The sequence below is a fragment of the Euwallacea similis genome, chromosome 19, assembly GCF_039881205.1.
Source record: "Euwallacea similis isolate ESF13 chromosome 19, ESF131.1, whole genome shotgun sequence".
Lineage (NCBI taxonomy): Eukaryota > Metazoa > Arthropoda > Insecta > Coleoptera > Curculionidae > Euwallacea > Euwallacea similis.
Window position 1 is genome coordinate 18,181 of NC_089627.1, and position 27,942 is coordinate 46,122.

General features: G+C 34.2%; 1 long non-coding RNA gene across 4 annotated transcripts; it reads right to left on the reverse strand.

Moving 5' to 3' along the window:
- Positions 1-3,794: 3,794 nt before the first annotated feature.
- LOC136415216 (uncharacterized) lies at positions 3,795-27,902 on the reverse strand. Of its 4 annotated transcripts, XR_010752591.1 has the most exons (10): positions 27,780-27,902; positions 27,312-27,438; positions 25,452-25,579; positions 23,578-23,714; positions 17,144-17,280; positions 10,805-10,940; positions 8,309-8,474; positions 8,080-8,256; positions 7,822-8,027; positions 3,795-4,615 (listed from the first exon to the last, which is right to left on the reverse strand). It is a non-coding gene; the product is annotated as an uncharacterized lncRNA (long non-coding RNA). The 4 variants fall into 4 exon arrangements; XR_010752594.1 differs by lacking the exon at positions 25,452-25,579; XR_010752593.1 differs by lacking the exons at positions 27,312-27,438; positions 27,780-27,902 and adding an exon at positions 25,896-26,031.
- Between the last annotated feature and the right edge of the window lie 40 nt (positions 27,903-27,942).

Sequence of the window (27,942 nt, forward strand, 5' to 3'; positions counted from 1 at the left end):
ATAATGTTGAATCACCATAAATTCCTAAAATGCTAGAAATAGTCTAAATCTATCTTCTTTTACAATTTGTTGTTTTAGTTTGTTAGCTCGGGTTTAGTTCAGTTTTCTATGTTTTCATTAAATTATGCAAGTTCCTATAATTACTTTGTTTTAATCAGTTGATTCACACTCTTCAAAAATAGCTGTTATCTTCTAAAGTTGTATAATCGGTTAGTTAGGGTTTATTGTGTTTCTTTTTCAGAATCCTAGAAAGCTCAAGTTTTTGTAAATTCCTTCGAAATGATATTTTAATCATCTAGTTCCAAATTATGCAGTTTCTTCAGAAGTCCTAGAAATCACACAAATGTTCAAGTATCCGTATATTCCTTCGAAGGAATGTTTTAATCAATTAGTTCCAGTTTCTCCAATAATCCTAGAAGTCACACAATTGCCCAAGTTTCTTGTTAATTCCTAAGAGCACTAGAAGTTACAGTTTTAGATAGTTAGTTCAGATCTCCTTGTTTTCTTTCCTTTTCAATAAGTCCGAAATGTCCGATTCAATCATCAATACTAGTACTTATTTCCACCATCTCATATCTTCCTTATATTCCAGTAATTTCACACTATCCTATATCAATCTAATCCCTTCATAATATCTTCTGCACGTTTCGATACTTCCCCCCTTTCCATCAAATCCAAAGAAATACACTGATATCCATCCTTCCTTTCGAATCAATACTTCTCTCTAGCTACTTCCAAATAGTTCCTACATTTCTTATAATATCCATAGTTCGTTCATCTTTTCCTATGTTCTCATAAGTTAGATTAGTTATCCCCATCGCCTAATATCTCTCTCAAATTCAATACTAGTATCTCTATTCTCCTCATTCCCCACGCTGTAATATCTACAGTCTTCTTATAATATAGTCATCGGACCTATAATCCTTCTCGATAATCATCAATATATCCTTCTAATCTAGTAAAATATCAATGTTCTCATAGTTCTCTTAATAATCCATCATCTAGCTATCAATACACACTCTTATCTCTCTCTCATTTATCTAATACTTCACCATCCTCTATAAATCTCACAGTTCTTTTAATAATCCATCCGCTTCCTATCTCCCCGAATGCCTAAATCATCCGTCTCTCAGTGGTTCCCTATCCGTCAGGAATATAATCTCATAATAATATCCCGTCATTGTCTCTTCTAATAGTTCCTTCTCTACAGTTCTTATAAATTCCTTATCTAGTTCCCTTCTTCCTAAAATATCTCTCATAGCTATCCTCTCAATGCTCAGTAAATCATCTAGTCCCATCTAAATAGTCTTCTCACAAAGTTAATCATAGTAGCTCTCCTTTAAATCCTGCATAAATAGCTCCCTTTCGATCATAATTCAGTTACTTCCTTCCTTCATCCCCATCTCCTATCCCTACAATAATAGTTCCTTCAGTATCTCTCTCTCTCACAGCTTCTAATATCTCTTAATCCATCCCTTTCCTAGTTCTCTTCACTCTCTCATCTCCCCAAATATCAGTTCTCCCCTTCTCTCTAATCCCTACAATCCCCCGCTTGCGAGTTCCCTTGGAAATATCTCCGAATCCTTCCACTACATCCCAGTTCTCTAGTAATATCAATACTTCCTTCCCTAAAAGACACATCCCTTCTTTCCAATCTCTCCCCTTCACCCTTTCCATCTCATCTCTTTCCGTGCCTTCTCTTATCCCCGCTATAGCACTATAATCCCCTTCTCACTAGTCCCCTATTCATCATCCCTTCTAATAATATCTACACACTCCTGTCCCTCATCCCTAGTCCCCCCTGCTCACTTCTTAATCCCTTCCTTTCTCAATCTCTAGTTAGCTTACTCCTATCCCTCTTCCTCAGCATCTCCCGTTAGAATACTCCGCTCCCTCATCGTTCGTCCCCCATTGTATCAATACTCTCTTCCCACACAAATTATAGCAATACTTCTTTCCCCCAATGTTCTAGTACTCCTGTCCCTCATCGTTCGTCCCCGATTGTATCAATACTTTCTTCCCTCACTGTAATATCAATACTTCTTTCCCTAATGTTCAAGAATTCCTATCCTTCATCCCTTCCCCGTGAAAGTTCTAATACTCCTTTCCCACATCCCCCTTCTCCAGAGTTCACAAATTCCCATCCTTCATCCCTTTCCCTTCCCAATTCAAATACTCCTTTCCCTCATCCCTATAGTCCCCCTTTCCCCTCTCGCACCTTCTTAGCTCCCTTCCTAGTCCCCCAGTTCTCATCCCTATCCCATTCCCCCATCCTTTCCTCGTTCCTTTTCCATCCCCTTCATAATCCCACCTTCCTTCCAAAAGCCTTCAATCCCCCTCCCTCTCTCTTATCCTCCCTTTTCCCAAGCTCTTCTTATCCTTCATCCCTTCTAAAATACTCACCTTCTAGCCTTCCTTCCCTTTCCTTCATCCCTCATAAAAGCCCCCATTCCCCCTCCTTCTTAAAATCTATATCCTCTCTAGTCCCCCTTTTCTGCTTCAGCATCGTCGTCTTCTTCTCCTATCCTACCAATCTTCTCTGCTCCTTTCCTCCTTCTCCTTCATAATACTCACCTTATCTCTCATCCCTTTCTAGTCCCCCCTTTATCCTTCCTCTTAATCTCTTCCATCCCCTTTTAGTACACTCTTATCCTTCATCCTTATTCCGTGTACTCCCATCCCTCATCCCTTTTCTAAAATGTTCCCATACTCCTGCCCCTTATCCCTCTTCTATAATATCCAAATACTCCCATCCCTCATCTCCTTTTTATAATGTTTCCATACTCCTCTCCCTCATCCCTTTTCTTTAATGTTCCCTTACTCCTGTCCCTCATCCTTTTTTTATAGTATCCAAATACTCCTGTCCTTTATCCCTCATCCCCCTTTATAAGTAAAACCCCCAATTTCCCTCCATAATGTCCCTTAATCCCCCATCTTCTTCTATTCCCTTTTTTTCTAAAATCCTCAGTTCCCCCTCCCAAATCTCATCTTCCCTAAGAATGTCCCTTTTTTTAAAAATACTTTCCAAATCATCTAATCTCTTTCCCCGCAGTATCAGACAAATAAATAAAGTAATACATCATCTCAGCAATAAAGAAATACAAAAATTATCTCAATAGTTCTATCTAAATAATTACAAATTAATACTAACACCCGTGAAAATCTAAAAAATGCAAAATCACACTGGAAATGTCCCCCTAAATCTACTACACACTTTAAGTCAAACAATAATCTCCCCTTTACTTCAAAATTCAAAGTCCTCAAATTCAATTTCTCAAAAGACAGTCAAATCAGAAAAATACAAATTACTTTAGTTTCTCTGTCTTCCCTACATCCCCAAATTTCCACAGTGCATCCTGACCCTCACAATACAATTTAATAATCAATATATACCACCCTCTAATGTGTCACTTTTTTTTAAATATCTAAACTATCCTCTAATTATAAATAAATAAGAGTACATGTCTTTATTCACACTTTACTCATCTCTCAATATAATACATATAATGCAGACCATGTATCTCTTCTTCATTCATAGAAAAACCAATAATATCCAATAAATAAATACAAAATATCAAAGTACAAGCTCCAAATCAGTCATAATACTGCGGGGAATGTTTCCAAAAATATAGACAATACCTATAAAAAATTACTACTTTTCCCTAAAATAAGAAAAACAGTGTAAACCCAATCCTCTCCCCAATCCCAAAAAGCCACTTTCCTATTCGTCGGGTAACAGGTTTAGAAATAATCTCACACAAAATCCTTCAATTCTGCTTTTATTAGTTGCAGTCAGAAGAAACACCCTTCTTTTAGTTCTAAAAGCTTCTTAAAAAATAATAATAATAATAAATAATATACAGTTACCAAATATACCACCACTCTAATGTATCACCTCGACAAGTACTCTTTCGACTCATCAAAAGTAATACAAAAAGAGTCACAAATTTAATAAATATAATATCCAGTTAGTAAATTACAAACAAAAATGTTATCAAAAATCAGTTAAATAATACATAAACTATAGAAAATTAGTTGTTTCAATTTTAAATTTCATCTTTTATCGAAAATACACTCATTTCCTATCTAGGAACGAAAAGTTTCTTTGCACTTTTACTAAATTCATATGTTTCTCTCAAAAATTCATTAAGAAACTAGTACCCTGCAATGTACTTTCAAATCTTTCCATTTATTTATCCCTTAACCCCTTTTACAATTCAAAAGAATCCATCATTTCTTGTTACACGAGTCATGAGCAATGCTAAAGAACCACACAATATCACAAACTGTACTGCTCGAGTACCAATTACACATCTACTCGACTCTCAAATTTAGAGGAAAAAGTACAATTCACTTTTCGTTCCTCACAAAATACTCTTCTTCTCAAATCCCTCCACCTATCACTACTTCTTATTTCTATCACTTACCTACCATTGGGTCCTTCCATTTCTCCCTTTTCCTTTCTCAGTTACTCAATGCATTTCATCTGTTTTCTCACAAAATTAATTAAGGAGCTTGAAACCTCCAATGCTTTCTTGAAGACATTGTCCCCTCGACTTATCTCCTGGCACCTATCACCAAATGCAAGTGTTCCGAGTACTTCATCCTTCGGAATCTGAAACAATGACAATTCATTGCACCTAGTTCAATGAGACACCACATAATACACATAATAATCTTCTGAATCCATCATTCCCAACACTCCTCAGTCATAATACCTACTTTCATAGCTTGGAATGTGCAAATTCTCAAACTATGCAAATCTAAAATACAAATAATCCTCAAATACTTCCAAAGGCACCTTTACGTGTTCCACAAATACCTTCATCCCCACACCCTGACAAAGTACGATGGGGTTATGTCCGAGGTGATGGAGCCATGGCTCGTATAACCTCAGTTCATCTTCGAGAATGTTATGTGGAATCCTTCGACCAATTCCAATTTACACCAGTGGGTTACTTCTTGTCCCCAGTTTTCAAAAATTACTTCCGAGACAATCGACACACGTAATCAAAGCCCCAAGGAACGAATTGGGGCAGTGTGCAATTATCACCCCACACAAGTTCTCGACAATGTCTTCAAAAGTATCAAAGTTCTGGTAAACTTCAACTTTCAAATGAGTGGACCGCGTTTTCCACAATTATTATCAATGTTTTAAACAATTAGACCTCTTTTCTTAAAAAATTGCTTAAAAGTTTAATCGAAATCTTCAAACTTAAAAATAGTAATAAATAAATTAATATAACCTCACTCTACTCTGTCATTCCAAATCGCATGATCGAATTGCGACTTACTTCTCATCTTCTATTTCTCTCGTGTAAATTACCACGGCTGACTGCTAATGCTAACCTAAAATTCGTCAATCGAAACCCGCCAAGAATTATACACCTACAGTAAATGTACAGTGTTGGGGAAATAACTTTGCTACTTTTCTACTTCCTATTTTAATCGTGGTTAGTTCCGGTTAGCCGTTCTAATTTTCTAATTCTAAATAATAATTCCTCAATTTACAAACGTTTCTCTTTCCTGTTCAAAAGAACTCTTCGTTCCAAATAATGTTCTCGATCGTCGGTTAAATTTGACAAAGTTATTTCCCTATACCCTGTACAATTCACTTAGAACCTACGTCCTAATAGTCTATTTCACACAAGACTAAAGCACTAATAAATTTCTAAAATAATACAAGTTATATCTCACCCACACAGTACGTGAACTACACAAAGAATCTACTACTATAGGAAACGCAGTATAAAATACTAATCAATCATAAAATGTAGTACAAATTTGGAAAAGTAAACGAACAATTCCCTACCTCTCTTTTTCTTAACTTTCCCAGTTCTAATAAATCCTTTAGAACCGTAAAAGTACCTACTAGTAGTGCCAGTTTAATAATACCCCAATAATTTGCACACTTGGCCCACTTGTGTGCAAATTATGTGAGGCTTCCTAAAAAGGCCCCTTCAGTCTACATAAATATCCTACTTATACATAATTAACGCTATAAAAATATTATCGTATGTACACAATATCTTAATTTAAAAACAATTAAGACCATTTCTTTAAAAATCGTTCAAATTCATCTTCCTTTCAATGCTTTCTTAAGAAGACCTTATTCGCTATATCGTTTAAATTCATCTTATCACTTTGCCCACTATACTCAAAATAAACCAATCATATTTTCCACCTTTTTTCTTATCTCTTCTCTTCTCCAATGAATACTGCACCACAGTGCTCCAATCTCTACTTCTCACTTGACTTGTCCACTGCTGGAAATGCTTTTTTCTTCCAAGTCTTTTTCCAGTTTTCCTCATCTTTCAGAATAAATCTTATCTCCCTTCACCAGTTCCGGCCCCTTCCTAAGCCTCTTTCAAATCTTCCCCTTTGCTAAATCTCCCAAGTTCTTCTTCCTTAATTCCGGTTACATCCTTTCTAAGACCTCACAATTTCGGTGAATAAATTTCGTTCACCATTTTGTCCAAGGATCCCCAAGTTATCCTTAAAAACAGACTTTTTCCAAATATCCTCCGGGAAAAATTCCTCAAATGGCTTTTCTACGCCCTAAAGTTCCTCTACAATTTTAGGAAGCTCCTAGCTGACACATATCTAATGACTACATACTAACACTAATTAAATATAATAATGCAACTTCCCTTATTCTATCCCTCCAAACGTGTTTCTCACAAGTTACCTAATACCCTTATAAATATCACTAATTTTAATTTACATGTTCCTTCTAAAAGCTCTAATTACTTCCCTCTGAAATACATGTACTTTCTTACTCTTATCCTTGAAATTCACAAGAAATAATCTTTACTTTCTTATTAACTACAAATGACCTACTGGCAAATTCTACTTTTCCAATATACATTCCTTCCCACTTTTCTTACATATGCTCAAGTTATCCTTCCATATAATAAATAAAGTCCTATTCTTATGTTTAAATCCCTCCTCTTCTTTCGCACCCACCATTTACTTCTAATTCCTATCTTTTCCAATTTCTCTCCAGTTTTGCATTCTATGTGCATGTTTCTGTTACATTTTTCCACCTACATTCCCTCCCTCAAAAGAAAAATTCCCTAAAAAGTCCTATCCTATGTCCCTACTTAAACTTACTATGAATACCCCTAATATCTTAACAGAATTACTTCACCTAACATATGCATCGACAATTTCAAATACATAATTCCTGTACCTTCACAAAAATCATCAGTACCTTTACACTATGCTTTCCTATCTGATATAAATATTCAAATCTTCTAAACAATTACAAATCATGTACCTAGTTTTTCCTATAAAAAATAATACATCCAATTTACTTTCTATTCTAAAGTACTACATCTTTATCCCTAACACTTAAATAATAATCACAATGTAATTCACAATTCCTACAATATCTACTAATTTAAAAATAATATGCTTTCCCTATGTGTATCTAAATAAAATCTAATCCTCAATTATTTCAAATAATACTTATAATGGTGAATCTTTCACCTTACATTTCCAAATATCAATAAAACACCCTATCTACTGTGCTAAGTTACAAATTCCAAATAAAATCACCCTTTACAGTAATATGGTGCCCCAATTAAATACTCTACTTTCTCAAATTACAATTCCACAAGTCAATCCATTAGTTATGGTACAATTTTTCACACATGTCCTTTTTAAATTAATCAAATATCTTTCTGATACATCAAAATAACTAGAAACTAAGAAATTCTTAATTCACTTTCAAAACTAAACCCACAAATTACTTATTAACTACTAGCAAAGTCCTATTCTTCTTAAGACAAAAAAGCAATCTCGTAATAGTACACTTACTTGCAATCCTCCAAATCTCACAATCTCCTCCCTTCTGAAAAAATACTTTGGCCCTTTTCTTTTTCCCTTTCCTGGGCCCCAGTCAGCTTCTTCGATCATTTTCACTTTTGCTGTTCTCGTAATTTCCTACTTCTCTCTTGCCAAAGTTCCATGTATCCATCTGGTGAGCTTCCTCTTTCCTTCCCTTATAAATCTTATTCTTTTTGCTAAGAGGAAATAAATAAACCACTGTCCTTCGATAAAACTACAAAGTACTACCTTGCTATCTTTTTGCCCTTAACTTAAGTTCTTTTGAATCCGACTACTCCGGTGAAAAATCTATCTTTCCTATCCTTGAATGTGAGCAATAATCCAACTTTCGATACAAGTTTTTGGTAAAGTTCCTTGTCTATATCTCTGGCCCCTCCGTCATTGGTGATCAGTCGAGGAAATCCACTATGATCTTAATGTTTCAATCTTTTTATGTCAAATCTGTGGGGCAACCCACCTTCTTTCTTCCTAATTTGTAGGTTAAATGTTCGATCCTTCCTGCTGGGTTTTCTGTTGAAGAACCTCACTACTAATCTGGTGCTCGTAAACCTAACCTAAAAGGTATTTGCTCCAGACCCTTTCTTTCTGTGTTCTGTTTTTCCGTGAGCCCCTCCGTTTGCTTCCTGTAAATGTTTGCTTTTAGGTCTTTAATTTACCTCTTTCTTTGTAATATTTCCCCATCCACGTTTCCATTTCGAATTCCACTGTTCCAGTAAATATTATCCAAAATTCCGGTATTTCTTTACTTTTTCTTACTCTGTAAATTTCTGGATCCCAATCTTCTCATCTCGAATCCCGTAGATCATCGATTCTTTTATTTTTTAATAAATTAACGTCCAAAATTTTACTTCTTTATTTACTTTTTCGGAATACTCGTGACGATCCGAGAGGTTATCCCGTTCTCGTCTTTTACCGTTTTAACTTCCTTTCCGAACCCTTAAAAGATGGAGCCACGCGAAAAACCCACCGCTTCCAAAGAAACGAGCGTATAGACATTCGCGATTTTCACGATTCCCTTCGTCTTCATCTACTCGGGATTCGAGACCAGTTAACGGCAACGACGCATGTCGCCGCCATCTTATCGGAAAGTGCCGGGAACTAAGGCATCTTTCATGCTGGCCCCATGAAAGATTCCCGCGTTCCCCCGCTTTCTAGGGGATGGCTCCGATGTGTTCTCGACGGTGTCGTTCTGCCGAATCCGAAAAACGAGGGTGAAGACCCCCAAAGAGGGGTCGGTCCAAAGTGGCCGACTCCTCGCCAGGTTACCTGGAGGCCAATCGCCTCCACGTAACTTTGCGTCGCGTCTGTCACTTTGCCGGGCCCTCTTTGGGCCCGGTGTCGTACAGTGTTGCCGGCTTGTGCAAGAAATCCTAAAATTTTAAGAAATTCTAACCCGGATCAAAATCCCCAGTTTCCTCTGCCAACAGTTCCCAATTCCCCCCTTTTCTCTCAAAATAAAAAATCATGTTTTTCAAACCTTCCCCAAATTCACGGTGAAATAGCACATTCGACAAATTCCTTGTTCCGGGAATTCATTTATCATCATATCTCAAATAGACAAAACCACCCCAGAGGTGTTTCGGGCAGTAAATCTGTTAAAAAACCACTAATAAATCGATCATGTATCAATTATTACCGTTCCTTCATCGGTATCCTTTCCTACACGTGTTTCTGTTTCGAAATTTTCATAATAATTGTCAAAAGATCTATTTAAATCGAGTAAATACAAATATTCATGACTCAACAGTAACAATTGATACATCTTCGGTTTATTAGGTGTTTTTTAACACGTTTACTGCCCGAAACACCTCGGGAATGGTTTTTCCTATTTAAAATAGGATGATAAATAATTTCCCTGAGCAATTAATTTGTTAATGTGCTATTTAACCGTGAAATTCAAAGATCAAATGAAAATTAAATCTTTCATTTTCCTTTTGGGAGAAAAGGGAGGAACTGGCAACGTCGCAAAAAAAACCGCGAATCTTCATCTAGGTTAGAATTCCTTCAATTTTAGAACTTGCAATAATAAAACACACCATGAAATACTAAATACGGTGGCCCACCTTTTTGTAACAAAACTTTAATAGTACATAGGTAATTTTAATTTAAAAACGTTATGAAAATAACCTCATTGTTCTAAAATTTTCCACACTCGATGTCTTCAAAACAAAACGTTTACGAGCCTATGTTGGTTTGAAATGTTCTTCCCAGTAATTATTCTATGTACTCTTAAAGTCCTGCTACAAAAAAGCAAAAGAACAAATCGAGGTAAAAGCTGTAGAATAAATCACAAAAACCTTAAGCAAACTTACCTGCAAAAATTATAACTGCATGCAAGCAAATTCAAGTAAAAGCTTCGATAAATATCAAAGTTTAAAAACAATTCACTTTATTCTTATTCCACAAATAATAAAGGCCCTTTGGAATAATTAACACCTTAATAAACAATTTTTCTTGGATACCCTTAATAAGAAAACATCTTTTTCCCAAAACATTTAGTAACGAAGCTTCTTTACTCTTTAGATATCATTTTTCCCAAAAACCTTTCTTAACGAAACTGCTTTACTGTTTACACATCAATTTTCCTAAAACATTTAGTAACGAAACTTCATTACTGTTTAAATATCATTTCTCCCCAAAACTTTTAATAAAAAGACAAAAAATTCTTTAAAAAATTAGGTATCACTTCACCTATTTAAAATCTTAGTGGTTTTCCCACCCCTGCTAAAAAGTACTTGCAATTTAATACAAAACCCCAAAACAAATTCCCCCTTGAAAATAAAATCCACTTATTTTTGTATATTTCCACTTTTTCTATAACCCCAGAAATATCAGAGGTGGTTCGTTTTCATATTAACACCCTGTTAAAATACTCTTTCCAATTCTTTTCAATATTATTTTCGTCAACTGCTTAACCCTCAAATCTGACACAATAAGAATTTTAAATTCCTACCTTTTTCTGTCTTCTTCGGGAATACTTCCTTTGGTGGGCACCTTGCACTTTCCCAGATCACACCATCTTTATCGCTGCATTCGAGGTAGACACACACACACACACAATTTCACATCCTTTGGCTGCACTTCTTATCCTGGAAGGAAAAGAGAGGCTACTATAGCACATACTTTCCACGAAGAATTTAATATTCAATATCCTTAAACATGAGAACTTTGAAATCTTTACATTTCATCGTGGCAAATCCCACTACATGACCCCAGAATATAAGACTCAAAACAATTAGATCTTTATCAAAAAGCTGCTTTACTTGTTAGACAAATTCCTTCATCCACAGCTCGAATAACCTTAGTTTATCTTCGAGAATGTAGTCATTCCTTTCGTAAGTTCCAGTACCGAGCATATTTACCCACCTCGGCCCCCACGCCTGACGCCCCTGGGTGGGTTCCTTCTTGTTCCCAGTTTTATAAAATAACACTTTTACACCGTAAGCACACCTAATCAAAGTCTCAAAGGACGAATTTGAGCAGTGTGCAGTTATCACCCCACCGGTTCTCCGCGATGTCTTCGAAAGTATCGGAGTTCTGGTAAATTTGTACGTTCAAGTGAATGGACGACATTTTCTACAATTATTGTTCATTTGTCGAACGATTAGACTAATTTTGTTAAAAATTAGTCATACGCCTTAACGTCTTCGAAATACAAAGTAAATATGGCGACGTAACCTCTCTCCGCTCTGTCAAAAAGTTCTTTTTGACAGAAAATGGTCGAGCTACGCGATGCGTTCCTCGCGACCTACTTTTCGTCTTCCGTTTCTCTCGTGCAAACTTCGAACGTCAATTTTCGGTGCAGATGTCGGTTCTGATGGTTCCCTCGGTACGATAACTTCCGAAAATGCGCGGGAATCATCCCGTCCTCTTTCTTTTCGTTACTTCCTCGTCTCCATGCTTATAAAAGCAATGTTGCAATTTAATATTAATTTCGTCGTCCTTCACAAGTAACTAACGATGACACCCACTTATCCTAATTGTACGGAGTGTTAGGGAAATAACTTTCCTACTTTGATTTCTCCTTTTCTAAAGAAGTATCCAAATGAAACAAACTAAAAGACACATTGCCAATTCTTCAAATGTGTCTCTCTTTTTCCAAAGAAATCAAAATAGTTACGTTTACGAATCTTCTTCCTCTTTCCTATTCCGAAGTTATTTCCCCGACACGATGTATAATTAAAATAAAATGATAGTCTCTCTAACGAAAGACTACAGCACTCGTGAAAAATTCTTCAATTTAAAGATAATGTGTAAAACGCACAAATATAAAATACTTTTCCGTGTTTCTTCAAAAGCAAATATATAAAAAAAGAATAGAAACACAAACTAGCAAATTCGCCACCTGTTTTTGTCTCTACCGTCGCAACTTTCCCAGTTCTAATAAACCCTTTAGAACCGTGAAAATACCTGCTAGTGCCAGTTTAATGTTACCCCAATAATTTGCACACTTGGCCCACTTGTGTGCAAATTATGTGGAGCATCCTATTATCTCTTTTACCTTAGTTTACAATTACAAAAGTTAAAAACTAATAAATATCCTACTTATCCCTAAATAGTTTTCTAATTTAGAAATAATTAAGACAATTTCTTTAAAAATCCTTAAAATCTCTAATGTTCTATAATCCATCTTCCTTTTAATGTCTTCTTAAGAAGACCTCTTTCCCCTTATCGTTCAAATTCATCCTATCACTTTCCCCACTCTCCTCGAAATAAACCAATCTTGTTAGTTGTCTTTTCTCTCGTGTCTTATACAATGACTACTGCACCTTCGTACTCCAATCTCTACTTCTCGCTTCACTTGCCTAATGCTTTTTTCCTCCAAGTCTTTTTCCAGTTCTCCTCTTTCAGGAAAAAATCTTATCTCCACTGACCATTTCCCTTCCTTCCTGAACTTCTTACAAATTTTTAAAAGCACCGAATCCCTAAATCCTCTAAATTAATCATCCCAAGTTCCAGTTAGACCCCTTTTAGGACTCCACAATCTCGGTTTTTTCCCATAGTCAATTTTCCTGACTCCACAATTTCAGTCAATACATCCCGTTCACCATTTTGTCCAAGACTCCCCAAGTTATCCTGAAAAAACAGTGTTTTTCCAAAGATCTTCCAGGAAAAATTGCCCAAATAGCTTTTCTAGCTCCTGCAAAAGCTCTTCTGGAATTTTAAGAAGCTCCCAGTTCACAATCACTACTTACTAATACTAATAAAATATAATAAAGTAATAACTTCCCTTATTCTATCATTCCAAATAGGTTTTCCATAAATTATCTCTAATTTTAATGTACGTGTTCATTTGTTCCTTCTAAAAGCTCCTCTTATTTACCTCTAAAATATACATAAGTTCTTCCTCACCTCTACTGTTACAATTCAAAAGTAATAATCTTTACTTTCTTATGAACTATAAATACATAAATGACCTACTGGCAAATTCTACTTTTCTAATATACATTCTTTCTCATTCATTCCCATTTTTCTTACAAATGCTCGTATTATCCTTCCATATAATAAATAAAGTCCTATTCTTATGTTTAAATCCCTACTCTTCTTTCGCATCCAGCCTACACACCTAATTGCTATCCTATCCAGTTTCTTTGAAGTTTTACGTTCTGTATGCATGTTTCTCGTACATTTTTCCACTCCCTCAAAAGAAAAATACCCTAAGAAATCCAGTACTATATCCCTACCTTTACTTACTATGAATACCTAATATTTTAATACAATTACTTCACTTAGCATATACATCTACAATTTCAAATTTACAATTCGAGTTTATACACATAATTTCTATATCCCCACTAAAATTATTAGTACCTTACCACTATCCTTTCCTATCTTATATAAATATTCAAATCATCTAAAAAATTAAATATCAACACTTACAAAAATGTACCTAGTTTTTTCCTATAAAAAATAATATATCCAGTTTACTTTCTATCCTTAACACTTAAATAATAATCATAATGTAATTCACAATTCCTACAATATTTACTAATTTAAAAATAATATACTTTCACTATGTGTATACAAATAAATTCTAATTTTCAATTTATAATAACACCTGTTATCTCACCTTTTAAACAAATTATGTCAAATAATACTTATAATGGTGAATTTTCCAAATATCCATGAAGCACCCTACCTCCTGTACTGACATACAAATTCAAAATAAAATTACCCTTTACGGTAGTACGGTGCTCTAATTAAACACTCTATTTTTCCAAATATTCAATTCCAAAATAATCCATAAGTTGTGGGACAATTTTTCACACAATTCCTTTTAAATTAATCAAATTTCCTTCTGATGCATCAAAATAACTGGGAAATTCCTATTCCTCTTAAGACAAAAAGCAATCTCCTAATAATCCACTTACTTGCAATCCTCCAAATCTCGTATTTCTCCTTCCTTGTGAAAAAATACTTTGGCTGCCTTTCTTTTTCCCTTTACTCGGCCCCAGTCAGCTTTTTCGATCATTTTCACTTTTGCTCTTCTTGTAATTTCCAATTTTTGTCTTTCAAATTTCCATGTATCCAAGTAACGACTCTCTTTCCTTCCCTTATAAATCATATCCTTTTCGCTAAGAAGAAATAAATAAAGCACTATTCTTCGATAAAGCTACAAAGTACTACCTTGGTATCTTTTTGCTCTTAATCTATATTCTTTTTGGTCCTCCACTCAAAAATGTGCCTTTCCTATCGATGAATATGGACAATAATCCAACTTTCCTTACAAATTTTGGATAAACTTAAGTGTGTCTACCTCTGGCTCCTTGGTCATTGTTGATCTGTCGAGGAAATCCTCTATAATCTTAATGGTGTATCTTATTTATATCAAATCTGTGGAGCAACCCACCTTCTTTCTTCCTAAGATCTAGGATAAACTTTCGATCTAACCTCTTAGGTTTTCCTTTGAGGACCCTCACTACTAATCTCCTGCTCGTAAACCTAACCAAAAAGGTACTTGTTCCAGACCATTTCTTTCTGTGTTCTGTTTTTAATAACTCCCTCTGTTTGCTTTCTGGAAATGTATGCTTTTAGGTCCTTAATTTACCTTTTTGTTGTAATATTTTCCCATCCACGGTACCATTTCCAATTCCGTTGTTAGAGTAAATATTATCCAAAAATCCAGTATTTCTTTACTTTTTCTCACTCTGGAAATTTCTGAATCCCAATCTTCTGATCTTGAATCCCGCAGATAATCAATTTTCTTATTATTTAATAATTAACGTCCAAAATTTTACATCTTTATTTACTTTTTCGGAATACTCGTGACGATCTGAGAGGTTATCCCATTCTCGTCTTTTACCGTTTTAACTACCTTTCCGAACCCTTAAAAGATGGCGCCACGCGAAAAACCCACCGCTTCCAAAGAAACAAGCGTATAGACATTCGCGATTTTCACGACCCCCTTCGTCTTCTTCTACTCGGGATTCGAGACCAGTTAACGGCAGCGGCGCATGTCGCCGCCATCTTTTCGGAGAGCGCCGGGAACAAAGGCCTTATTCATGCTGGCCCCATGAATAATTCCCGCGTTCCCCCGCTCTCTAAGGGGATGACTCCGATATGTCGACGTTGTCGTTCTGCCGAATCCGAAAAACGAGGTTGAAGACCCCCAAAGAGGGGTCGGCCAAACTGGCCGACTCCTCGCCAAGTTACCTGGAGGCCAATCGCCTCCACGTAACTTTGCGTCGCGTCCGTCACTTTGTCCGGGCCCTCTTTGGGCCCGGTGCCGTACAGTGTTGCCGGCTTGTGCAAGAAATCCTAAAATTTTAAGAAATTCTAACCCGGATCAAAATCCCCAGTTCTCTGCAAAAATATCCCCCATTCCCCCCTTTCTCTCAAAAATTATCATTTTCACACCTTCCCCAAATTCACGGTGAAATAGCACATTCAACAAATTCCCTGTTCCGGAAATTCATTCATCATCATATCTCAAATAGACAAAACCACCCCAGGTGTTTCGGGCAGTAAATGTGTTAAAAAACCACTAATAAATCAATCATGTATCAATTATTACCGTTCCTTCATCGGTATCCTTTACTACACGTGTTTTTGTTTCCAAATTTTCATAATAATTATAAAAACAACCATTTAAATCGAATAAATGCAAATACTCATGACCTAATAGTAATAATTGATACATCTTCGGTTTCTTAGGTGTTTTTTAACACGTTTACTGCCCGAAACACCTCGGGGATGGTTTTTCCTATTTAAAATAGGATGATAATTAATTTCCCTGAGCAATCAATTTGTTAAATGTGTTATTTAACCGTGAAATTCAAAGATCAAATGAAAATTAAATAATCCATTTTCGTTTTCGGAGAAAAGGGAGGAACTGGCAACGTTGCAAAAAAAACCGCGAATCTTTATCTAGGTTAGAATTCCTTCAATTTTAGGACTTGCAATAATAAAACACACCATGAAATACTAAATACGGTGGCCCACTTTTTTGTAACAAAACGTTAATAGTACATAGGTAATTTTAATTTATGAACGTTATGAAAATAACCTCATTGTTCTAAAATTTTACACACTCGATATCTTCAAAACCAAACGTTTACGAGCCTATGTTGGTGTGAAATGTTCTTCCAAGTAATTATTCTATGTACTCTTAAAGCCCTACTACAAAAAAGCAAAAGAACAAATCGAGGTAAAAGCTGTATCATAAATCACAAAAACCTTAAGCAAACTTACCTGCAAAAATTATAACTGCATGCAAGAAAATTCAAGTGAAAGCTTCGATAAATATCAAAGTTTAAAAACAATTCACTTTATTCTTATTCGACAAATAATAAAGACCCTTTGGAATAATTAACTTCTTAATAAACAATTTTTCTTTGATACCTTTAATAAGGAAACATCCTTTTTCCCAAAACATTTAGTAACGAAACTTCTTTACGGCTTAAACTTCAATTTTCCCAAAACCTTTCCAGAAAACCAAAAAAATTTTAAAAAAACCTTTCAAATAAGGTATCACTCAATCTTGCTACCTATTTACAATTTCCAATTTTATTCTTACTGGTTCTTTCCCTTCGTACTAGAAAGTACTTGCAATTTAATAAAAAAAACTCCAAAAGAATGTCCCCCTTCAAAATAAAATCCCCTTATTTTTGTATATTTACACTTTTTCTATAATCCCAGAAATATCAAATGTGATTCGTTCTCAAATTAACTCACTGTTTTAATACTCTTTCGATTCGTTTTGAATATAAATTGTTTCTTTGATAACAATTATATTCTTCCTTTGCATAGTAACACCCTCAAATCTAGCACCATAAAAATTGTAAATTCCTACCTTTTTCTGTCGCCGTCAGCTATACTTCCACCAGCAAACAGCTTCCACTTTCGGAGATGGCACAATCATTTCACTGCATTTGGGACGAACACAGACACACACACACTATTTCACATCCTTTGGCTGCAGTTCTTGTCCTGAAAAAAAAGAGAGGCAGCTATAGTACATACGTTTCCCCGAAAAATATAATATTCAATATTCTTAGTTAAACACCAGAACGTTGGAATCTTTGCATCTCATCTTTGCAACTCACATTAAATAACTTCATAGTACAAGTACCGGTTGACTCAAAACAATCACATCTTTATCAAAAAGCTGCTTTACATTTTAGACAAATTACCACACGATTATGTTCAACATAATATAACCACAGCTCTTATAACCTTAGTTTACCTTCCAGAATTCAATCGATCGTTTAATAAGTTCGTGCACTAAGCATATCTACCCACCTTGGCCCCCGCACATCACACCTCTGGGTTGCTTCTTGTTCCCAGTTTTATAAAATAACACTTTTACCCCGTAAGTACACGTAATCAAAGTCTCAAAGCACGAATTTGGGCAGTGACCAATTATCACCACAAAAATTTCGACACTGTCTTCAAAAGTATCAAAGTTCTGGTAAACTTGTACGTTCAAGTGAATGGACGACATTTTCGACAATTATTGTTCATTTTTTAAACAATTCGACCTCTTTTCTTAAAAAATTGCTTAAATGTTTAATCGAAATCTTCAAAGTTAAAAGTGGTAATAAATAAAGCAATATAACCTCACTCTGCCCTGTCGTTCAAATTCGTACGATCCCGCTGCGACCTACTTTTCATCTTCTATTTCTCTCGTGTAAAATTCCACAGCTGACTCTACTAATGATTCAACTTCGAATGGCCATTTTAAATGACTCAGTTTAATAGTTCCCTTCTTTACGACGACGTCCAAAAATTAAATCTCCTCAAATATCACGGTAATTTCCCTATTTGCTTTACTTTCTCATTAAATACAAAAGCAACGTTACGTTTCTAGCTTCGTCAATCCCAACTCGCCGAGGATTACACGCACCCGCCGTAAATATACAGTGTTAGGGAAATAACTTTGCTACCTTCGTACTTCCCATTCTAATCCTGGTTAGTTCGGGTTAGCCATTCTAATTTTCTAATTCTAAATAAAAATTCGTCAATTTACAAACGTTTCTCTTTCCTGTTCAAAAAAACTTTACGTTTCAAATAATGTTCTCGATCTTCGGTTAAATTTAACAAAGTTATTTCCCTATACCCTGTACAATTAAAATAGAACCTACGTCCTAACAGTCTATTTCACACAAGACTAAAGCACTAATAAAATTCTGAAATAATACAATTCATATCCCATCCACACAGTATGTAGACTACGTAAAGAGCCTACTCCTGCAAGAAACACAGTATAAAATATTAATCAATCATAAAATGTAGTAAAAACACGAAAAAGCAGACTAGCAAATTCCCAGTTCTAATAAATCCTTTAGAACCGTGATAGTACCTGTTGGTGCCAGTTTAATGTTACTCCAATAATTTGTACACGTGGCCCACTTGTGTGTAAATTATGTGGAGCATCCTATTATCTTAAAAAGGCTACGTCAACCTACCCTCCTCTGTCCCTCTTATTATCTCTTTTGCGTTAGTTTACAATTACAAAAGTTAAAAACTAATAAATATCCTACTTATACGTAAACAACACTATAAAAAATTATCATACATAATGTTAATTTAGAAACAATTAAAATAATTTCTTTAAAAATCTTTCAAATCTATGATGTTCTATAATCCATCTTCCTTTTAATATTTTCTTAAGAAAACCTCATTTGCCATATCGTCCAAATTCATCCCTTTATTTTACACACGATTCCACTTGTTCAAACCCTTCTCAAAATAAACCAATCTTGTTTTCCACCTTCTCTCTTATATCTTCTCCAATGAATACTGTACCCCCGTGCAATCTCTACTTCTCACTTGACTTGTCCAATGCTTTTTCTTCCAAGTCTTTTTTCAGCCCTTCCTGAGCTGCTTAGAAATTTCCAAAAACACCAAATCGCTAAACCTTCCAAATTCGTCGTCCCTAATTCCACTTAGACCTCACAATTTCGGTTTTTTCCTGTAATTACTTTTCCTAACTTCACGGTTCCAGTGAATAAATCTCGTTCACCATTTTGTACAAGAATCCCCAAGTTATCCTGAAAAAACGGTGTTTTTCCAAAGATCTTCCGAGAAAAATCGCCCGAATGGCTTTTCTAAGCCCTAAAGTTCCTCTACAATTTTAGGAAGCTCCTAGTTGGCAATGACTACATACGAACACTAATAAAATGTAATAATGTAACTTTCCTTATTCTATCCTTCCAAACAAGTTTTCCATAAGTTACCTAATACCTTTATTAATATCGTTAATTTTAATATGCTTGCTCATTTGTTCCTTCTGAAAGCTCTTCTTACTTCCCTCTGAAATAATTGTTCTTTCTTAGTCTTATCCTTGAAATCCAGGAGAAATAATCTTTGCTGTTAACAAATAATCTACTAACAAATTTCTCTCTTCTTTTATGCAGCTATTTGCATTCCCTCCCGTTCTTCTTACATGTCTTTATATTATCCCTCCATATAACAAATAAAGTCCTATTTTTGTGTTTAAATCTCTCATCTTCTTTCGCATCCACCGTTTACTCCTAATTGCTATCCTACCCAGTGTTTCTTTAAAGTTTTACATTCTATATGCATGTTTCTCGTACATTTTTCCACCTACCTCCCCTCCGTATCTTTTACCTCCCTCAAAAGAAAAATACCCTGAGAAATCCTGTACTATATCCCTACCTTTACTTACTATGAATACCTAATATTTTCACAGAATTACTTCACATAACATATACATCTACAATTTTATTTTATGCACATAATTCCTATATTGTGACAAAAATCATTAGTACCTTTACACTATTTCTTCTTACCTTATATAAATATTAAAATCTTCTAAAAAATTAAATATCAATACTTACAGAAATCTATCTAATTTTTCTCCTTAAAAAATAATATACACAGTTAATTTTCTATCTTAAATTACTACATCCTCCTTACCTATAACACTTAAATAATAATCACAATTTAATTTCCTACAATATCTACTAATGTAACAATATATTTTCACCATTTCTACATAAATCAATTTTAATCTTCAATGTGTAATACCTTCTGTTGTCTCTTACCTTTTAAATAAATTATTTCCAATAAGACAAATAATACTTATAATGGTGAATTTTCCAAATATCCATAAAACACCCTACCTACTATACTCACATACAAATTCAAAATAAAATTACCCTTTCCGGTAGTACGGTGCTCCAATTAAATACTCTATTTTCTCAAATATTCAATTCCAAAATAATCCATAAGTTATGGTACAATTTTTCACACAATTCCTTTTAAATTAATCAAATGTCCTTCTGATGCATCAAAATAACTAAGAAATTCCTATTCCTCTTAAGACAAAAAGCTTTCTCCTAATAATCCACTTACTTGCAATCCTCCAAATCTCGATATCTCCTTCCTGATGAAAAAATACTTTGGCTGCCTTTCTTTTTCCCTTTACTCGGCCCCAGTCAGCTTGTTCGATCATTTTCACTTTTGCTGTTCTTGTAATTTCCAATTTTTGTCTTTCAAATTTCCATGTATCCAAGTAACCACCCTCTTTCCTTCCCTTATAAATCATATCCTTTTCGCTAAGAAGAAATAAATAAAGCACTATTCTTCGATAAAGCTACAAAGTACTACCTTGGTGTCTTTTTGCTCTTAACCTAGATTCTTTTCGGTCCTCCACTCAAAAATGTGTCTTTCCTATCGATGAATATGAGCAATAATCCAACTTTCCTTACAAATTTTGGATAAAGTTAAGTGTGTCTACCTCTGGACCCTTGGTCATTGTTGATCTGTCGAGGAAATCCTCTATAATCTTAATGGTTTAATCTTATTTATATCAAATCTGAGGAGCAACCGACCTTCTTTCTTCCTAATGTGTAGGTTAGACGTTCGGTCCATCCTTTTAGGTTTTCTCTTGAAAATCCTCACTACTAATCTCGTACTCGTAAACCTAACCAAAAAGGTACTTGTTCCAGACCCACTCTTTCTGTGTTCCCTTTTTTAATACGTCCCTCCGTTTGCTTCCTGGAAATATATGCTTTTAGATCCTTAATTTACCTCTTTGTTGTAATATTTCTCCATCCACGGTACCATTTCAAATTCCACTGTTAGAGTAAATTTTATGGAAAAATCCAGTATTTCTTTACTTTCTTCTTACTTTGTAAATTTGTGGATCGCAATCTTCTAATCTTGAATCCCGTAGATAATCAATTCTTTTATTTTTTAATAATTAACTTCCAAAATTTTCCATCTTCATTTACTTTTTCCAGACACTCTTGACGATCCGAGAGGTTATCCCATTCTCGTCTTTTACCGTTTTAACTACCTTTCCGAACCCTTAAAAGATGGAGCCACGCGAAAAACCCACCGCTTCCAAAGAAACAAGTGTATAGACATTCGCGCTTTTGCCGATTCCCACCGTCTTCATCTACTCGGGATTCGAGACTAGTTAACGGCAGCGGCGCATGTCGCCGCCATCTTTTCGGAAAGCGCCGGGAACAAAGGCCTTATTCATGCTGGCCCCATGAATAATTCCCGCGTTCCCCCGCTCTCTAAGGGGATGACTCCGATATGTCGACGTTGTCGTTCTGCCGAATCCGAAAAACGAGGTTGAAGACCCCCAAAGAGGGGTCGGCCAAACTGGCCGACTCCTCGCCAAGTTACCTGGAGGCCAATCGCCTCCACGTAACTTTGCGTCGCGTCCGTCACTTTGTCCGGGCCCTCTTTGGGCCCGGTGCCGTACAGTGTTGCCGGCTTGTGCAAAAAATCCTAAAGTTTTAAGAAATTCTAACCCGGATGAAAATCCCCAGTTTTCTCTGCAAAAATATCCCCCATTCCCCCCCTTTCTCTCAAAAATTATCATTTTCACACCTTCCCCAAACCGGGAATTCATTCATCATCATATCTCAATTAGACAAAATCACCCCCGAGTTGTTTCGGGCAGTAAATGTGTTAAAAAACCACTAATAAATCAATCATGTATCAATTATTACTATTCCTTCCTCGGTATCCTTTACTACACGTGTTTTTGTTTCCAAATTTTCATAATAATTATTAAAACAACCATTTAAATCGAGTAAATGCAAATACTCATGACCTAATAGTAATAATTGATACATCATCGGTTTCTTAGGTGTTTTTTAACACATTTACTGCCCGAAACACCTCTGGGATGGTTTTTCCTATTTAAAATATGATGATAAATAATTTCCCTGAACAATGAATTTGTTAATGTGCTATTTCACCGTGAAATTCAAAGATCAAATGAAAATTAAATCATTCATTTTCGTTTTGGGAGAAAAGGGAGGAACTGGCAACGTCGCAAAAAAAACCGCGAATCTTCATCTAGGTTAGAATTCCTTCAATTTTAGAACTTGCAATAATAAAACACAACATGAAATACTAAATACAGTGGCCCACTTTTTTGTAACAAAACGTTAATAGTACATAGGTAATTTTAATTTAAGAACGTTATGAAAATAACCTCATTGTTCTAAAATTTTCCACATCCAATATCTTCAAAACCAAACGTTTACGAGCCTATGTTGGTATGAAATGTTCTTCCAAGTAATTATTCTATGCACTCTTAAAGTCCTGCTACAAAAAAGCAAAAGAACAAATCGAGGTAAAAGCTGTATGATAAATCACAAAAACCTTAAGCAAACTTACCTGCAAAAATTACAACTACTTGCAAACAAATTCAAGTAAAAGCTTCCATAAATATCAAAGTTTAAAAACAATTCACTTTATCATTATTTAACAAATAATAAACACCCTTTGGAATAATTAACCGCTTAATAAACAATTTTTCTTCCGTACCCTTAATAACGAAACATGATTTTTCCCAAAACCTTTTATAAGAAAACTTCTTTACAGTTTAGACATCATTTTTCCCAAAAACCTTTCTTAACGAAACTTCTTTACAGCTTAAACTTCAATTTTCCCAAAACCTTTCAATAAAACGAAAAAAAATAAATAAAAAAATTAGATATCACTCAACCTATTTAAAATCTTAGTGATTGTTCCCATCCCTACTAGAAAGTATTTGCAATTTAATACCAAACCCCAAAAGAAAGTCCCCCTTGGAAATAAAATCCTCTTATTTTTGTATATTAACACCTTTTCTATAATCCCAGAAATATCAAGTGGTTCGTTTCCAAATTAATACACTGTTGTAATACTCGTTCAATTCTTTTCGATATAAATTACTTCTTTGATAACAATTATTTTCTTTCGTTGCATAGTAACTCCTTCAAATCTAACACCATAAAAATTTTAAATTCCTACCTTTTTCTGTCGCCATCAGCAATACTTCCACCAGCAAACAGTTTCCACTTTCTGAGATGACACAATCATTTCACTGCATTCCGAGTGGACACACACACGCACACACAATTTCACATCCTTTTGCTGCGGTTCTTGTCCTGAAAAGAAAAGAGAGGCAACTATAGTACATGCGTTTTACACGAAGAATATAATATTCAATAGCATTAGTTAAACACAAGAATATTGGGATCTCACCAATCTTGCAACTCAACACTAGACAACCTCAAATTACAAGTTGAATTAAAACAATATGATCTTTATCAAAAAGCTGCTTTACGACGGTACCCAAAATAAGTTTTCATTGCGTTAGAAAAAAAATACAAATTTATTTAATCTGTGAGTACTAGAATAGTTATTGAAAGTGGAGAATTACTAAAAACTCCTTGGACAATGAGTTTTGTTACTTTCTTACCTCCTAAGTTCTAATTCTACAGATATTCTGTCGATCGACTGAGATGACACCACTTTTGTATTTTGCTTTTCAATTTTAACTTCCACATTTTCATTTAACGCACGCTTTTAAGTTAATTTCTACATTTCATTTAATATAAATAAAAAAACAAAAAACTCTCAGGATATAATTACTGAAAAATGTCATTAATGTCATGCACGATGTACAGAAAATTACCACAAACAAGAAATCTACAAGTACACACGAAGAAGAAATCTGCAAAGAGACACCAAAAAGAATTCTGTAAAATCGCACAAAGAAGAAACTTGCAACCCAGGTTCCCAGATGACGCCACACATAAAAAATCTCGCTTCTTTCGCATCCACCATTTAATCCTAATTGGTCCTGCTATGAATACCCATTGTCTTGACACGATTATTTCACATAACGTACGCATCAAACAATTCCAAATTTACAATTCTGTTTTATACACTTAACTCCTGTATCGTGATAAAAATCATTATTACCTTAGCACTATGTCTTCTTATCTTATATACATATTAAAATCATCTAAAAAATTAAATATTAATACCTACCGAATCTCCTTAAAAATAATATATAGTTCATTTTCTATCTTAAATTACTACATATTCCTGATCCATAACACTTAAATAATAATTACGACAAAACGTTGATAGTTCATAGGTAAATTTATTTTAAGAAAGTTAAGAAAAATAATTAAAATTTCTTCTAAAATTTTCCACACCCGATATCTTTAAAACAAAAGGTTTATGAACCTATATTGGTATGAAACGTTCTTAAAAGTAATTATTCTATTCACTTTTAAGGTCTTACTATAAAAAAGGAAAAAAACAAATTAAAAGTGACGTCCATATGATCATTCACAACAAAGCTTAAGTAAACTTACCACTGCATGCAAGCAAATTCAAGTGTAAGCTTCTAGAAATATCAAAGTGTAAAAACAATTCACTTTATTCTTATTTGACAAATAATAAACGCCCTTTAGAATAATTAACATCTTAATAACTAATTTTTCTTCGATACCATTAATAATGAAGCTTCTTTACGCTTTAAACATTATTTTTCCTAAAAAAACCTTTCAAATTAGGTATCACTCAACTTTGCTACCCATTTTAAATCTAAGTGGTTTTTTTCACCCCTACTAAAAAGTACTTCCAATTTAATAAAAAAATCCCAAAGAAAAACATCCCTCTTGAAAATAAAATCCACTTATTTTTGTATGTTAACACATTTTCTATAATCCCAGAAATATCAAAAGTGGGGCGTTTTCAAATTAACTCACTGCTGTAATATTCATTGGATTAATTTTGAATATAAATTGTTTCTTTGATAACAATTATTTTCATCCATTGCATAGTAACTCTCATTCACATCTAACACTATAAAAATTTTAAATTCCTACCTTTTTCTGTCGCTGTCAGGAATACTTCCACCACCAGGCAACTTGCACTTTCCTAGATATGGTACAATCTTTTTCGCTGCATTCAAAGTAGAACTACAATTTCACATCTTTTAGCTGCAATTCTTGTGCTGAAAGGAAGAGACAGACAGCTATAGTACCTACGTTTCCACAATGAATCTAATATTCAATATCATTAATTAAACACAAAAGTATTGGAATCTCACCAATCTTGCAACTCACACTAGATAACTTTCAATTACAAGTACAAGGTGAGTCAAAACAATATGATCGTTATCAAAAAGCTGCTTTAAGACGCTACCATAAATAAGTTTTCATTGCGTTAGAAAAAAGACAAATTTATTTAATCTGTGAGTACTAGAATAGTTATTAAAAGTGAACAATTACTGTACACTCCTTCGACAATGGGTTTCTTTTCTTTTTTACCTCCTAGTTCCTAATTCTACAGATGTTCTGTCGATCGACTGAGATGACACCACTTTTGTATTTTGCTTTTTAATTTTAAATTCCACATTTTCATTTAACGCACGCTTTTAAGTTAATTTCTACATTTCACTTAATATAAATAAAAAAACTCTCAGGATACAATTACTGAAAAATGTCATTATTGTCATGCACGATGTACAGAAAATTACCACAAACAAGAAATCTACAAGCACACACGAAGAAGAAATCTGCAAAGAGACACCAAAAAGAATTCTGGAAAATCGCACAAAGAAGAAACTTGCAACCCAGGTTCCCAGATGACGCCACACATAAAAAATCTCTCTTCTTTCGCATCCACCATTTAATCCTAATTGGTCCTGCTATGAATACCCATTGTCTTGACACGATTATTTCACATAACGTACGCATCAAACAATTCCAAATTTACAATTCTATTTTATACACATAACTCCTGTATCGTGATAAAAATTATTATTACCTTAGCACTATGTGTTCTTATCTTATATACATATTAAAATCATCTAAAAATTTAAATATTAATACCTACCGAATCTCCTTAAAAATAATATATAGTTCATTTTCTATCTTAAATTACTACATATTCCTGATCCATAACACTTAAATAATAATTACGACAAAACGTTAATAGTTCTTAGGTAAATTTATTTTAAAAAAGTTATGAAAAATAATTAAAATTTCTCCTAAAGTTTTCCACACACGATATCTTTAAAACAAAACATTTATGAACCTATATTGGTATGAAACGTTCTTAAAAGTAATTATTCTATTCACTTTTAAGGTCTTACTATAAAAAAGGAAAAAAACAAATTAAAAGTGACGTCCATATGATAATTCACAACAAAGCTTAAGTAAACTTACCACTACATGCAAGCAAATTCAAGTGTAAGCTTCTATAAATATCAAAGTGTAAAAACAATTCACTTTATTCTTATTTGACAAATAATAAACGCCCTTTAGAATAATTAACATCTTAATAACTAATTTTTCTTCGATACCATTAATAATGAAGCTTCTTTATGCTTTAAACATTATTTTTCCTAAAAAAACCTTTCAAATTAGGTATCACTCAACTTTGCTACCCATTTTAAATCTTAGTGGTTTTTTTCACCCCTACTAAAAAGTACTTCCAATTTAATAAAAAAATCCCAAAGAAAAACATCCCTCTTGAAAATAAAATCCACTTATTTTTGTATATTAACACATTTTCTATAATCCCAGAAATATCAAAAGTGGGGCGTTTTCAAATTAACTCACTGCTGTAATATTCATTGGATTAATTTTGAATATAAATTGTTTCTTTGATAACAATTATTTTCATCCATTGCATAGTAACTCTCATTCACATCTAACACTATAAAAATTTTAAATTCCTACCTTTTTCTGTCGCTGTCAAGAATACTTCCACTAGCAGGCAACTTGCACTTTCCTAGATATGGTACAATCTTTTTCGCTGCATTCATGGTGGAACCACAATTTCATATCTTTGGCTGCAGTTCTTGTCCTGAAAAGAAGAGACAGGCAGCTATAGTACGTATCTTTCTACGAAGAATGTAATATTCAAAATATCATTAATTAAACACAAAAGTATTGGAATCCCACTAATCTTGCAACTCACACGAGATAACCTCCAATGACAAGTACAACTTGAGGCAAAACAATGATCTTTATGAAAAAACTTCTTTAGGACGGTACCAAAATTAAGTTTTGATTGCATTAGAAAAAAGGGATATTTATTAATAGTTTGTTATTAATAGTTTGTATGGTCTGTAAGTATTAGAATAGGTATTGGAAATGGAGAATTATTGAAAACTCCTTCGGCAATGGGTTTCTTTTCCTTCTTACCTCCTAGTTCCTAATTCCACAGATATTCTATCGATCGACTAAGATGACACCACTTTTATTTTTTGCTTTTCAATTTTAAATTCCACATTTTCCATTCAAACGCATGCTTTTAAGTTAATTTTCACATTTTAATTTATATAAATAAACAAACAAAAAACTCTCA